The following is a 15115-nucleotide window of genomic DNA, read 5'->3' on the forward strand; positions in this document are numbered from 1 at the left end:
ATTGTTCTACATGAAACTGAGCATGCAACAAATGATGTGGGATAAAATTTTGACAGACAACCGTGATCAAACTGAATGAAGCAATAAACAAAAGTTCTTTGGAGCAGAAGAGCAAAGGATTAGAGACAAAGTGTGAATCATGTAATTGCAAAGTCAAACCCAAATCAACTTCAGCCTTAACAGAACATCTTGTTAACCTAAAAAAACACCTGAACTCGTTAGTAAACATCTTTCAACATTTATTCATGTAATTATTTGTCACTTCTCAATTAACTTGGGTTTTTGGAAATGAAAAAAAACTAATCAATTTTAACGCAGGATTCCCCTTGTCCTTACCTACCATCCCACCAGGCTCCACATCCAACACATTATCCTTTGCAATTTCCATATCCTACAACATGATCCCACCACTAGATACATTTTCCCCTCTCTGCCTTCGAATCACAGTTCCCTCTGTGATTCCCTCATCCACTTATTTCCCACAGGGTCACCTTCCCCTGTGGTTGCAGGAAGTGCCACACATGCCCACACCTCCTCCCTCACCACAATTTGGGACCCCATACCAGACTTTCAAGTGAAGCCACACTTCACTTGTTTTTTTGGCAGAAGTTATCTACTGCATCTGGTGTTCTCTTTGTGGCCTTCTCTACATCAGAGTGACTGGGTGGGAGATTGCTTCAATGAGCACCTTGCTCTGTCTGCATCAGTGACAGAAATACCCCAGTGGCCAACCATTTTAATCTGCGTGCAATTTCCATATTCACGTCTGTCCATGACCTCAAGCACTATCCCACCAAGACCACCCATAAATTAGAAGAACAACACAATATTCCGTCTGGGTACTCTCCAACCAGATGGCATTAACACCAACATCTCTGGTTTCTGCTTACCTACTCTCCATTCTCCCTCCCTTCCCTCGGCTTTACACTCCTTTCCTTAGAACCATAGAACATTACTCATAACCATTCCTCCTCCCCCTGCTTGCAGCTGATCCTCCCTCCCTCATTTACCTGCTACCTCCTGCCTGTGGGACTGTACTCCTCCGCCTACCACTCCCCCACCCCCCCACCATTTTGTTCGGATGCAGTTGTTTGTGGAAGAAGTGTGTCCCCCTCCCCCACTGCCTGTCTGGAATACGTGTCTTCCCCAGTCTGGAACTTAATTGGAAATCACATCACCTGTCAATCAAAGTTGGGCTCTGGCCACTAATTGCATCACCCATCAGTCAAGGTTGGGCTCCAGCCACTAATTAGTGGACACTTTGCCATTGACTAATTCAAAGCATTCAGTGTTACTATTGACGAGACACACAGATCATCACTCTATTTAGGATCAGAACAGAGCACATTTCTCTCTCTCTCTTCCTCATGGAGCACACTGCTCCATGCCATATTGCTACTGTGGATGTCAGTTGGAAGGGTCGCAGGTAAGGTGTGCACTGTACTGAAGCTGAGCTGTGGTATTGCTATAGTTCAAATTGCTACAGATTGATACTCACAGTAGAGCCGCACCTCCCAGTGATGAAGGGTCCAAGAAAGTGTGTATATCCTTGCTTGTACCAGAGCCACTTTCTGATGATCAGGGGTCTGGGATGGTGTATATTACCCCTGCTTATAGTTTGTGAATGTCGGCACCATCTGTGTGAATTAATAATTGTGTACTGTTTAACGTTTTCCCACGTTCTTTTGTAAATTGTGCATGTGTTTTATTCCTATAACCTTTTCCCATGCTCCTTTATAAATTGTGCATATATGTGTTTTATTCCTGTTAACATTTTCCCATCCTCTATAAACTGTTGTGTGTTAATAAAAGCTACGTGATTGCAAACCCTTGTGTCCATACTCATCTCTCCATGAATCCACTGAATCCAATAACTTTTTCTCAACATAACAGACACCTTCCAACATTTTTCCATACCCTGATAAAGGAATCAAGCCCAAAATGTTGGTTATGTTTTTTTTTTCTACATAAAGTACACAGTTTAACCTCCTGAATTTCTCCAGCATTGTGTTTTCACTTCAATCACAGTGTCTGCAGACTTTTGTGTTTTACTTCATACTTCCTAATTCCTTGATTTTCAATATTATTGGCACTTCATTAAGCCTTAGAAATTTTCCATAAGCGTATCCACTCCTTATTTAAGAGGGTGATACAGATTTCTGGATGCAAAAGACTTCAAGGAGACTGAGTGAAGAGCAGAAAAATGATACTGTGCTGTTAGACAGGTCATGAGAATACTGAAGAAGATACAAGCTCAAAGATATGAATGGCCTTCTCTACTCCAATGTTTCTGGGATAACTAAAAGTTATAACAAAAACTATGTTGCTAAATTTTAAAGGTGTGGTGGTACACCACCGGCCTACTGCAGGGGGCAACCTCTGTACCTGCAGGAGTGTAAGGGGACAGGACAACACCTGGCCGGCTGTCAATCAGTCAGCCTGAAGGGATCAGGCCCCACCTAGTCAGGTGTCAATCACCCTCTGGCATATGAGACTGCGCCGGCCTCCCGAGGCCTCACACTGAGTTGCTGCAGCCACAGCCAGCCTGGGTCTGTGGAGCTTTTTGTGGAATAAAGCCTATTGTTCTGTCTTTACCTTGTGTGTGTGTGATTCTGTCTAACAGCGCACCACAAAAGGCTGTAACATTTTTAAGACAGTAACTCTACAAGACCTTGGACTAGAATTAGGCCATTTGGCCCATTGAATCTGCTCTAACTTTCAAATCATGGCTGATATATTTTTCCTCTCAACCCCACTCTCCTGCCTTTACCCCAAAACCTTTGACACCCTTACTAATCAAGAACCTCTCAACCTCTGCTGTAAATATACCCAATGACTTGGCCAACTGTAGCAACAACTTCTACAGATTTATTACCCTCTGTCTGAACAAACTTATCCTCATCTCTGTTCTAATAGGACATCCTTTTTCTCTGAATCTGGACTCACAAACTACCAATTTATTTTCAACTTGTTACAAGAAAAATGGAGGTCCTTGCAGATTTCCAACTGCTCGTGGCTGATGCTGAGCACAAGCGTCACCATATTGGGGTCAGATCCCACAGTCGTAGGACTGGAAAATAAATCACTGTTGGCTCCTTTAATGGGCTGTTTAAAGCCTGTATGGAGCCATCAGTGGTTGGACCTGCAGTAAAACGCGCGGAGCAGCACGGTGTCTCCGCTCCCCTCTCTTCATAAGTCCGCACCAGCAGCAGTGCTGCCATAGCTTTTCTGGAACTGACCTCAACTCTCTGGATCATGTGAATGGCCATAAAAACAAAATCAAAGAATTCCAGGAAGTGTGAACTAATCATTTTTGTCACCAGAATTCAAGTAACTGGCAAAAAAAAAAAGCGGCAAAGTAAATAGCTAAAAAAAACCTGAAAGTTTAAAGTGTGTGCCCCTAGTGGTCAGTTCACCAATCACGCAACATGCAGTCTCGAGCAACCGGAAAATCCATTTATCCAGCATCTACAAATTCCCATAGGTGCATGGATACCAAGGGTTTTACTGTATCTTTATTTATGGTTTAAAATCACAGTTCTTTTTGTATCATTTTCTTTGCTTTAGACATTGAATGTTATGTTCTCATTGAGTTGAATGAATGAATGGATCTAATCTGGACTTGAGGTCCCCCAAGCATGGAAAGATTTCATAATTGTTGAAGGACTAGCTTCATAAAAAAAAATTTACATTTGCCAAAGTCTGCATTCTGCCATGCTGTTCCTATAAACTTGAGATGATGTCACAGAAAATAAACAAACAAATTAATCATAAGGTGAAGCATTATTAAATGACTTGTTCATGTTCTCCAAGAGTTTAATGCGTCTCTCTCTCATGATAAACATTTAATTTTCTGATTTATTTGTAATCATTGTGTATCTTCAATTTCAAAGAAAATAATTACATACTCTGACAATGCAGAGATTAAATTTTGTGCTGTTTCAATCCATCTAATGCAATATTGCATTTGAAAGGTCTCCATTGCATTGGTCATAGTGCTTACATCTGGAGTGATGAGATCTCACCCAGGGTGCCTTTCTTCATTCACTGAGTAAACCAATTGCCCAGTCCTGCCAGTGAATGATCTTTTACCTTGTTGGTTGAAATCAAGGAGAAGATGGCTCCCAAATGTTCAAAAAACCTATGCTGGCCTCTGCTATTAATATTGTTCGAGAAACATATATATTTTTTAAACTCGTGGAACAAGTTTATTATATTCAGTGAGGCAGGTTTCAGAGAGTGTAAATTGAAAGGTAAATTATCACATCGATTCGTCAAGCGGCGGGGGGGGGGGGGTTAGCAGAAATTAAACGATGTTTCTGGTGAATTATAAATTCATTATTACAGTCAGACCAGAAACCAAAAGTAAATAATAGATCTAAACTGGTCCCTATCCGAGGCATCTGAATAATTTGAGGTCATTCTTGGGACACACATGAAAGCATTCAACCATTCCAACTAGCTATTTGTTTTAAAATCCCAGATGCTGTCCATAAAAATGTGAACACATTGAACAGTTACGAGGCAACAGAAGGTTTTTGAAGATGGCTATCACAAATTCCCCACTGTTTACCACAACTAAAATGTCCATTGTTCTCTAACATGTGCTTAAAGCTAAAATGGAATGAAATGTACAAATCAAAATATCTCCCATAAAATCTGTTTGGAATCGCAAAATTATCAGCAACTGTGACTGATTATATATGTGAAGGGATTTCAGTTTCACTCAATTTTAAGACAGTTCCATTCAAGGCAGGATATTTCATCATTCTGCACTAATCACTCATCAAGGGTGGAGAATAAGCAAAATTCATTTAGTTGTGCAAGTAATCTGACTTCAGCAAGTTCAGTCCTTCCAAGTTTTTTAAGGAGATTACCGGGAAAGTTGATGAAAGAAAGGCTGTGGATGTTGTCTACATGGACTCTAGTAAGGCCTTTGACAAGGTCCCTCATGGGCGATTGGTCAGGAAGGTTCAGACGCTAGGTATTCAAGATGAAGTAGTGAAATGGATTCGACAATGGCTGGACAGGAGAAGCCAAAGAGTAATGCTTCTCAGACTGGAGGCCTGTGAATAGTGGTGTGCCTCAGGGATCAACGCTGGGACCATTGTTTTTTGTCATCTATATCAATAATCTGGATGCAAATGTGGTAAGTTAGATCAGCAAGTTTGCAGATGATACTAAAATTGGAGGTATTGTGGACATCAATTTAAGTATTCAAAGCTTGCAGAAGGATCTGAACCAGCTGTAAAAATGAGCTGAAAAATGGCAGATGGAATTTAAAGTGTGAGGTGTTGCAATTTGGAAGGACAAGCAAAGAAAGAAAATGAATGGTAAATAGTAGGGCACTGAGGAGTGCGGTGGAACGGAGGGATCTGGGAATAGAGATACATAATACCCTGAAAGTGTCATCGGAGGTGAATAGAGTTGTCAAGATAACTTTTACCATATTGGCTGAGTATAGGAATTGGGCTGTGTTTTTAAAGCTGTACAAGATATTGATGAGGCCAAATTTGGAGTATTGTGCGCAGTATTGGTCTCCTAACTACAGGAAAGATATCAATAAGATAAAAAGAGCGCAGAGAAGATTAATTAGGATGTTCCTCAGAATTCAGAAACTGAGTTATAATGGAGCATAGAAGAATGAGAGGAGATTTGATATAGGAATTTAAAATTATGAGGGGAGAGACAGAGTAAATGTAGGTAGGCATTTTCCACTGAGGGTAGGTAAAATACAAAGCAGAAGACATGGTTTAAGGGTAAAAGGGGAAAAAATTAAGGGAACATGAGGAGGAACTTCACACAGAGAGTGGTGGGAATGTGGAATGAGCTGCCAGCTGATGTTGTGAATGTGGACTCAATTTTAACATTTAAGAAGAATTTGGACAGGTGCATGGATGGGAGAGATGTGGAGGACTATGGACTGGGTGCAAGTCAGTGGGACTAGCAAAAAAATGGTTTGGCAAAGACTAGAAGGGCAGAAGGGGCCTGTTTCTGTGCTGTAATGTTCTATGGTTCTATGTTTATCTTACCTGTATGGTCAGTGTATCTGTGTACTAGATAGAGTCTCTCTTCTGAATTGAAGTCAGCATTCCGTTAAGCTTTTCTGAGATGATAGTTCAAAGAAGTTAAAATGAGGGATATGATAAAGTGCCTCTTTAAAAGCTATTTATTTTGTGTGTACCTTACAATAGATTTCAGATTTCAGATTTATTGTCAGAGTACATACACAACATCACATACAAGTCTAGGATTCCTTTTTCCTGAGGGCACGGCAGTATTACCACTAATTGGTAGTGCAAAAGAATAAAATGTACACAGAGCGAGCATTGAAACAAATAAAAGAACTGTAAACAGATAATGAATGCAAACAAGCTGACTGTGAAATACAGAGAGAACAAAAGAAAATCAATAAAGTTCACAAATAAGAGTCCTTGTATGAATCTCTGTTTGAGTTTGTTGTTGAGGAGTCTGATGGTGGAGGGGTAGCACCTGTTCATTCCTGAACCTGGTGGTTCGAGTCTTGTGGCACCTACACCTCTTTCCTGATGGCAGCAGTGAGAACAGAGCATGTGGTGGGTGGTGAGGATTTTTGATGATTGCTGCTGCCCTCCAATAGCAGCGATCCCTGTAAATGTACTCAATAGTGGGGAGGGTTTTGACTGTGGTGTCCTGGGCTGTGCCCACTACCTTTTGGAGGGTTTTACACTCAGGGGTATTGGTGACCCCATACCAGACCGTAATGCAGCTGGTCAGCACATTATACCTCTTTAGAAATTAGCCAGGGTTTCTGGTGTCGTACCAAACCTCCCCAAACTCCTAAGGAAGTAGAGGCGCTGATGTGCTTTCTTCATGATGCCATTGGTATGTTGGGTCCAGGAAAAAATCCTCCATGAAAGTGACTCCCAAGAACTTTAATTTGCCCACCCTCTCCAGTAGACTTCATTATTGCATATGAAAACAGAAAAAAAAAGTGCTCAGTGTAAGTATTATGGTTATTTGAGCGGGAACAAAGTTAAGATTTCAGGTTAATAATATTTCATTAAAGCCAGGAAAATTCAGCATCTGTGAAACAAGAAAGTCTACATATGCTGTGAGATTCTCCAGCAGTTTTGAGCATTAAACAAGGTCAGAAAACAAACCTTTTTTTTTGAAGTTGCGGAACAGGGCTATGGTTGGGTAGAAAAGAGAGGTAGGTCTTCAACAGGGTGGAAACCAAGAGAGGGTGACCAATGTGGGGGTGTTACCCACAGCTGATATGTCTGGATGAGATGTAAATTGAGGAAGGCGAGTTTGGATGGAAGAGAGGAAAATAAAAGCAATGCTGAAAATACGAGATACAGAACAGAGCAGTTGCTGGAAATATGAAATAAATCTGAGAATGCCAGAAATATAAATCAGATCAGGCACATCTGTGGCGAGAAAACAATCTTTACACAGAACTGGCCAGTACTGCACAAATTAGAAAAGCTGGTTATCTGAAAATGTTGAATCAGTGTCAATTCCTGAGAGTGTAATGAGCCTTATCAGAAGATGAAATTCTGGTCATTGAGTTTTTTTTGGCTTCATTGGATCAAAGTAAGGCAGATCAGGATGGGGATGAGACAGAGAATTAAAGTGACAGTTTACACTTGCAAACTGGTCAGTCAATGTAGGTTTTAGTTTCTCCATTGAAGAGGAGACCACATCATGAGAACTGGTGCAGTAAATTGAAAGCAGTAAAAGATGAGGTGTTTTGAAAGGCTGGTAATGAAGCTTATTAGCTCCTGTCTGAGCAGTGACAATGGATTCATTCCAGTTCACCTATCGTAGAAGCAGGTATAAGGAGGATGCCATCTTACTGGCTCTACGCAAAGCCCTGGAACACCTGGACAGCAAAGATGCATACATTACGATGCTCTTTATCGACTACAGTTTGGCATTTAACGCCATCATCCCCTCAAAACTGATCAAAAGCAAATTCAAAGACCTAGGACTCAACACTCCACTGTGTAATTGGATCATGGATTTCCTCACCTCCAGATCACAATCAATGAAGATTGGTAAGAACAGTGAGTACAAGCAAATGCCTGGGAATTGGAACTATGGTTGAGGAGATGCCTCAATTAAACAGAAAGGAAGGCATCTTGGAAGAATTGGTTTGGAAAGTGAACATTATTGAAGGGTGTGGAAAGTGAGGGGATTGAGAGGAATACCTACAAGTTGGAGAGGGAAGAATGTTCAGAGAGCTGTGGGAGTCTGTGGCCTATTAATGAGAGGTGTGGGAGTCTATGGCCTATTAATGAGAGGTGTGGGAATCTGTGGCCTAGTGGCCTATTAATGGCCGTCAATAAAGAAAGGGTCAGGTATGCATCATGTGAAAGTGAAAGCAGGATAGAAATTGATTGCAAACATGATAAATCCTTTGAATTCTCTATGAGAGCAGAATGCAGCACCAATATCAATACACGGGAAAAAGATGTGAAGCAAAAGGCCTGAGTTGGACTGGAAAAGGACTGTTCTACACCTCAAATGAAGAGTCAGATATCTGGAAATCTACATGTTCACAAAGCTGTACTTTTTATTTAGAGGGAAAATGAGTGGATTTGAAGTTGTTCAGTATATATCTCAGTTTAAATATTTTATCCTCTCTTATCATTTCCTTCTGTTCACAGCTTCTCCACATGAAACTAACAAGCTTTCACCATGCTCTCTCAGTTTGATCACTCGTATTTGCATCAGGGAGTGGAGTTCGAGAGACGACCATCACAGACATTTCTTTTGTTCAGGCCGCTCCTCTATGAAAATTAAGTATTCTTGTTTTCCAAGACTTTCTAGTTCTGATAAGAATCATCATCCAGAAACATTAAGATTTCTCCGGAGATTCCTAATCTGCTGAGTATCTGCAGATTTTTTTTTTGTTTGTTTTCACTTCACAGTTGCAGCATCTGCAAATTTTCATTTATTGCATGACCTGGACAATAGATAATAACAGCTTGGTTTCGTTGCCTTTGTTCTGTGTCAGATGGCTGCCCTTTGACCCTGCACCACTGATGACCGAAAAAATTGAGCAGTCTAGGATAGTTGGCAGTGGCCCTTAGTATGACTGGTGGAGGAGGCTACCAGCATCCTGAACTTGCATAGCAGGTTAGGGCATGAGGAGTTTGGGTATATTGCTGGACAGGAGGCTATGAATGTTACAGGAGGCAATTGACATTGAAGAAGGTGACAGGGTCCACAGACCCTCAATATCCCTGAAGGGAATTTATTTTGTTTATCTTTCTCATGTTCAAAGTGATGCTGGATTAATACTGCCTCTGTGTGCTTTTACAGGGCAAGCAAAGGAAAACAGATAATAAAAGGAATCTCAAAACTTGAATCTAATGTGCTCATTCTGACCTCACCATCATCCTTCAAGCCTCCAGACACAAGGTTCCTTCAGCTAACAAACCCAAGTGTAAAAGTAATGTAAGATATACTGCAAAAAGTAAACACAAATGTAGAAATCTGGATTTAAGACATTATCATTCTAAGCTTTCAGTTAAAGTTTTGATGTGGATTTGAAAACTGCCCTTGATTAAATATTATGGCTTGATTTCAGTAGGACATTAACTTCTGCATCTACAGCCACTGCCAACATTACAAGGAACAGCCACAGGGATTTACTTCATATTAAATAAATTACAAAATTTCACCATATCTGAATACGAATTTGCTGCTCAAACTTGCAATTGTTTAATCTCCCTTTCCAAATTGCAAAGTCTCAATAGAAAATGCTTGCTCTAGTACGTTACAGGGCTGGAAGAGAAAAATACTGTGCATTCAAACTCTATTCAACAATGTGTCTGTAGCTCTCTATACTTGAGATAATGTAATGCGCGTCGAAAGAACTGAAGACTTGTTGATTCAAACCAAGGCTTTTATTAACTAAAAGACTGGAGCATATCACAAGTAGGTCGACCAGTCCAGAATGACTTGGTCTGACTAGGAGCAACCCTTTAAGACCTGCCAGTAGGTGAGGCTACACTCTCAGCCAATCACAGTCATCCTACACTACCATCTGTACATATGTGCATATAAACATTGGTGATAGAATCTGTACTATCACACATCTTTAATGACCTATTGCTGTTAACAACATCTCCAGTTAGAGTTCATTAATGAGTGTTCAAAGTACCATTGCTGCCTTATTTTATTGCTTTTGTATTTTTCATTCTGTGGTCTCCTGCATTTGCCCCCACATCATGGTAGGTTCTGAATCTTTGGCCCCTCTCTATTCCACATCATGCGAGATTTTGAATTTTTACCCCTTTCTGTTTCCCATTATGGGAGGCTCTGAGGCAGCATCAAGAATTCTCCATCTGGGGGGGCATGGCAAGATGGCGTAGGGAGCGGACGTGCCTTCCCGGTCTCCCCCAGGCAGTTATATAAATACCCGTTTTAAGAATATTTCTTTTCTGTTAAAAGTCTTTGTTTTGTTTATCAATTGTTTTTAGTTTAAAATGGCAACAAAGATTAAGGAAAATAGAGTTCAAATACAGAACAAAACTACACTCTCCGACTTTGGAAGAAACTCGGCCTACTTGCCCAGACAGAACCACGGAGTCAAGGCTGGAATCTTCTTAAGAACGGAGCTCATTAATTGGACTGTCGGATAAGCTGGCCTTGGACACCCCTCTGAAAGATGGTGATGAATATTGATTTGAAATGTTTTATGAAGATAAATTGCAGTAATTGGCATTGGTTGCCCGTGAGTTTTAAAAATCCAGATAACATTAAAGTTTATTAGTGATTTTTTTTGGATGGAATATCGGAAGGATGAACTTATTATCTATAAATACAGAACAAAATTACATTCTTTGACTTTGGAAGAAATTTGACCTATTTGCCCAGACAGAGCCGGAGTTGGTGCTGGAATTTTCTCAAGAACAGAACTTATTAAAGTTGATTTCGGACTCCTTTTTGAAAGATGGCGACGAATGTTGATTTGAAATATTTGAAATATTTTCTGAAGATAAACATATATATGGAACTCCTTGACCTGCAATAAGGTTTATCAGTGATTTTTTTTGGATGGAATATTGGAAGAGTGAATTTATTATCTGTGAGTATGCATACATTGCAAACAGATTTTAATAGTTTTGAAAAGGTTTTTTTTAAACTAAACAACAAGATCAGTTTAATATTGAGAAAATTGGAAAAAACGGAAACTTTATTAAATTTGGAAACTCAGTAGAAAGAAACTATGAACAAGATTGATGATTTATAAAATTAAAGTCGAAGGAGCAATGTCCAAGAAGAGTTAAAAATTTTGAATAAGTTTTTCTTGAAAATAAACAATAATTTCAACTTAACATTGAGAAGATTGACAAAGTGGAAAATTTGATATTAAATTGGGAAACATAGAAGAAAGAACTTATGAATAACATTGATGCTTTAGAAGATCAAGACCAAAGGAATTATGTTCAAGAAAATTTTAAAAGATTTGAAAAAACTTTTTTTGAAAGTAAGCTACAAATTCAACTTGAGACTGAGAAGAATGGAAGATTCGGTGTTGAACTGGGATGTTCAGAAGTGTTTTAATTCAGTGGATGAAATTCAGGAAGACTTGAAAAAAAATTTTAAAAAAAGCTTTTATTGATTGTAAACAGTGTTTAACTCAGTGTTGGGAGGGTGGAAAGGGTGAAAATTTAATATCAAGTTTGGATTTTCAAAAAAAAGAGTTTATGAATAAGATTGGTTAAATTGATGGACCGGGGTTTTATGGATATAAGAAATGATGATTTTTCGGTTTATACGTGTATTTTGTCTGCCTGGGGGGGGGGGGGGGGGAGGGGAGGGAGTGGTACTTCTGCTCCCGAAAGTCATATGCCACTTGTGGTTTATACCACACCCATTTGGGTTTTTGGGAATTAACCACCACAAGGTGGTTTCCTAAGGGGTTAGGGGAGGTGGAGGGGGGTGAAAATTTGAAAATTATTTAGTATCTATTATGTAATATTATACTAAGTCAATTTGAAATGAATGTATGGAGATACTATAAATAAATTTCAAAAAAAAGAATTCTCCATCTGCTAGCCTCTCCCTTTCTTCCTCCAAGTTTTCCTTGGCCTCCTCACTCAACAGGTTTTTATCCACATTGAAGCTTCTACCTAATTGCAATTTGATGTTCCTGTGGGTGCTCACAAACCCTTTCTCAATACTCTAACAGAATGTAAGAAAATTAAGATGCATATTCATGCATGTTGGAAAACAAGCAAGGCTTAATTTTGGTGTTTGGTCCTTCTACCAGATGCAACATGAGCAAAACTAGAAAATAAAACAAATGAAAACAACAGACACCCGTGATTTGTCTAAATTGCAAAGAAACATGGAGTTGCTTTGTTCAGTTTGCATGGTGTAAGAGAGATTAATTTCGATATGTTTTTTTATGACATGGAAGGAATCCTTACAGCCTGTCTAATTTATGCCATTTCACAGAGTAATCCCATTCTCCCACTAATTTTCTCTGTTACCCATTGTTATGGCTCTGGAGTTATTTGGGAGGCTTCTTAAATAACTTATAGATGCAAGATTCAAATAACAAAAGAGATTTTACTTACTGATGTCTTCCACCATGCCAGGAAACTGTTCATACACCCATATACCTATACGTATGCCCCACAGAGGTGCACTACAATTACTACAATGAGAAGGGTGTATTCTTACGCAGTAACAAAATAGTTCACTTTATCCTGACTATATCACATCCTTCCTTCTCAAGATAAAGAAAAATTTACTGTTGTTTATCACTTTCTTTTCAGTGCAACTTATGTAACTAAACTTATACACTAGTTTATTTACACAACTACTTTTAAATAGTTCTTATCGATATCGCACTGGAAGCAGTACGTTGTTTCGCCATCTTGTGGATTTGGCTGCAATCATTGGCTCTGTGTTGCTGGTCCACGTGTACGTGAGGTAGCTTGTTGTGTTTCACCTGATAACTGCTGCATTAATGTTTTGGTATTAGTGGTTGTGGTCTCTTCATTTGATACCTCACTTGATTTTGGTCTTGCAGGCTTTGCTGGTATTAAAGTTTTCTGCTTCATCACATCTTGTGTCGCTGAATGTGAATTCTATTCCTCCTCAGCTGATTGCTAGAGCCAGTCTCGACAATGTATGATCTTGGTGTCTCAGCTTTTCTGATAATCTTGTCCATGTTTTCAACATCGGCTCTTGAATATGCATATGCTGCCCTCTGAAGAGTTCTGGCAATGTTTGTGCACATTTGCTATAATGCTAGTGTCCTTCTTCTTGCGTGCCAGCCAGTCTTCTTCTGGTTTCCTCCTGGTCTTCTGGAGGGTGTATTTTGCTTGGTAAAGCTGTTTTATATCTCCTGCCATTTAGAAGTTCTTCCAGGGCCTTCATGTCAGCCCTTAAAGGTGTGGCTCATAATGATAGAAGAGCTGGGTCTGGGTCTTCTTTTGTTTTGCAACACCTAACTAGTGTGTGTTTCACAGTTTGTACTTGTCTTTCAATGAACCCATGACCATTGGGGTAGTATGGGGACAATGTAGTGATAAGAACCCATACTCTGCAGTCAGCTTGCAGAATTCTTGTGACATGAACTGTGTTCCACTGTCACATATTACTTGCTTGGGTATTTCTTGTTCAGCAAGGAGCGCTCTCATTTCTGAGGTGATAGTTGACACTTTTAGGTCTTTCACTCTTTTGATGAATGGAAACTTAGAGTAGTATTAAATACCACTCTTGATTCTCGGTGAACAAGTCTGCTCCCACTATGTGCCATGGCCTGGCAGGTGCTTCTATGGAAATCATTTCCTCTTTTTGTTGTGTGTTTCTGTGAATCCTTTTGGATATCATCTGGATCTCCTTTGATTTTAGCTCTCCATAGCTGCTTGATCATGGGTTCGTCATAGGCCATTAACATAACATTTGCATCGTCTTTTGGATGGCCTTTTATTATGTTCTCTGAGAACATCTAGTGATAGAGTCTGAGTAGAAGAACATTGCTTTGTGATCCAGTATCCATCCTCATCTTTAGGTTAAATATCATAGGCTTGTTCTGGATTGTCCTCTGTTTCATCTCACCCGACATCTCATGAAGTTGCATGGATTCTATGTCCAATATCTTGGTATCAAACATTGTTGTTTCCTTTTATGTGATGCATCTTCTTCTTGTCTTTTTTTCTCCACTGTTATTACTGTTTTCTTCATACCAGACTTACACATCTTCACCCAGAGGTTTGCTTTACCACAGGCTCTACATTCAGAACCATATGCGGGGCATTTGTTTCGATCATCGAAGGGTTGTTGTCTGCCGCACTTCCTGCAGGTCTTGTGGGTTTGCACTTTTCTGATTGTGTTCTTTATATCATCAACCCTTCCCTCTCTTTGCTGTGGGTGGCTCTGTATAGATAGGGATTTCATTTGCGTCCTCGAGGCTTCATTGGCTCTGGCAGTGTCTATAGCTTTGGCCAGGTTCAAGCTATCCTTCCCTATAAGAAACTTTTCCACTTCAGGGTGGGAGCTCCCCCAAATTAGTTGATCAACTAATCTTTCTTCTATATCCTTAAATCTGCATTTTGCAACAACAATTTTAAGTCTAGTGAGGAAGTTATCAACAGTCTAATCTCTTGCATTAAGCCTTGAAATTCATAGCGTTTAATTCTATGATTAGACCTGGGTTCAAGGTGAGAAGCAAAACTCTGCAAATATCTGCTCTGGATCGTTTTTCTCCACCTCTGTAAGCTCCCAGCTATTAAATAAGTCAAGGCCTCGCTCCCCTGTCCAGAGAAGTATAGAACTGACCTTCTCCTCTGCTGTTGCGTTTTTTTTTAAATTGCCTTTGAATGTTAAATTCCACTTCTGCTGAAACTTTTTAAACAATTCAACAATGTCTTCAGCCTCCTGTCCATCACTGGGTGAACTGCGGTTGCTCCAGCCATTTTTTTTTTCCAGTATTATTTTTCTCTTCTTCCCCTTTGTATTTCAATGACTTATAATCAATTGTATGCTTTATTCTTGTTCTCTTAGACTGCTGCCACCATGTTATGTCTCTGGAGTTACTTGGAAAGCTTCTTGAATAATTTAGAGATGCAAGATTCAAATAACAAAAGAGACTTTACTTACT

At 39.7% G+C, this 15115-nt stretch overlaps 1 long non-coding RNA gene across 1 annotated transcript in view; it reads right to left on the reverse strand.

The window, feature by feature from the left end:
• Positions 1-1507: 1507 nt before the first annotated feature.
• LOC138741718 (uncharacterized) overlaps positions 1508-15115 on the reverse strand; it is a 71872-nt gene continuing 58264 nt past the window's right edge. Inside the window, exon 3 of the long non-coding RNA XR_011343703.1 lies at positions 1508-1637. This is a non-coding gene — a long non-coding RNA (uncharacterized lncRNA). The remainder of the gene's footprint in view (positions 1638-15115) is intronic.

Source organism: Narcine bancroftii, chromosome 8 (assembly GCF_036971445.1).
Source record: "Narcine bancroftii isolate sNarBan1 chromosome 8, sNarBan1.hap1, whole genome shotgun sequence".
Lineage (NCBI taxonomy): Eukaryota > Metazoa > Chordata > Chondrichthyes > Torpediniformes > Narcinidae > Narcine > Narcine bancroftii.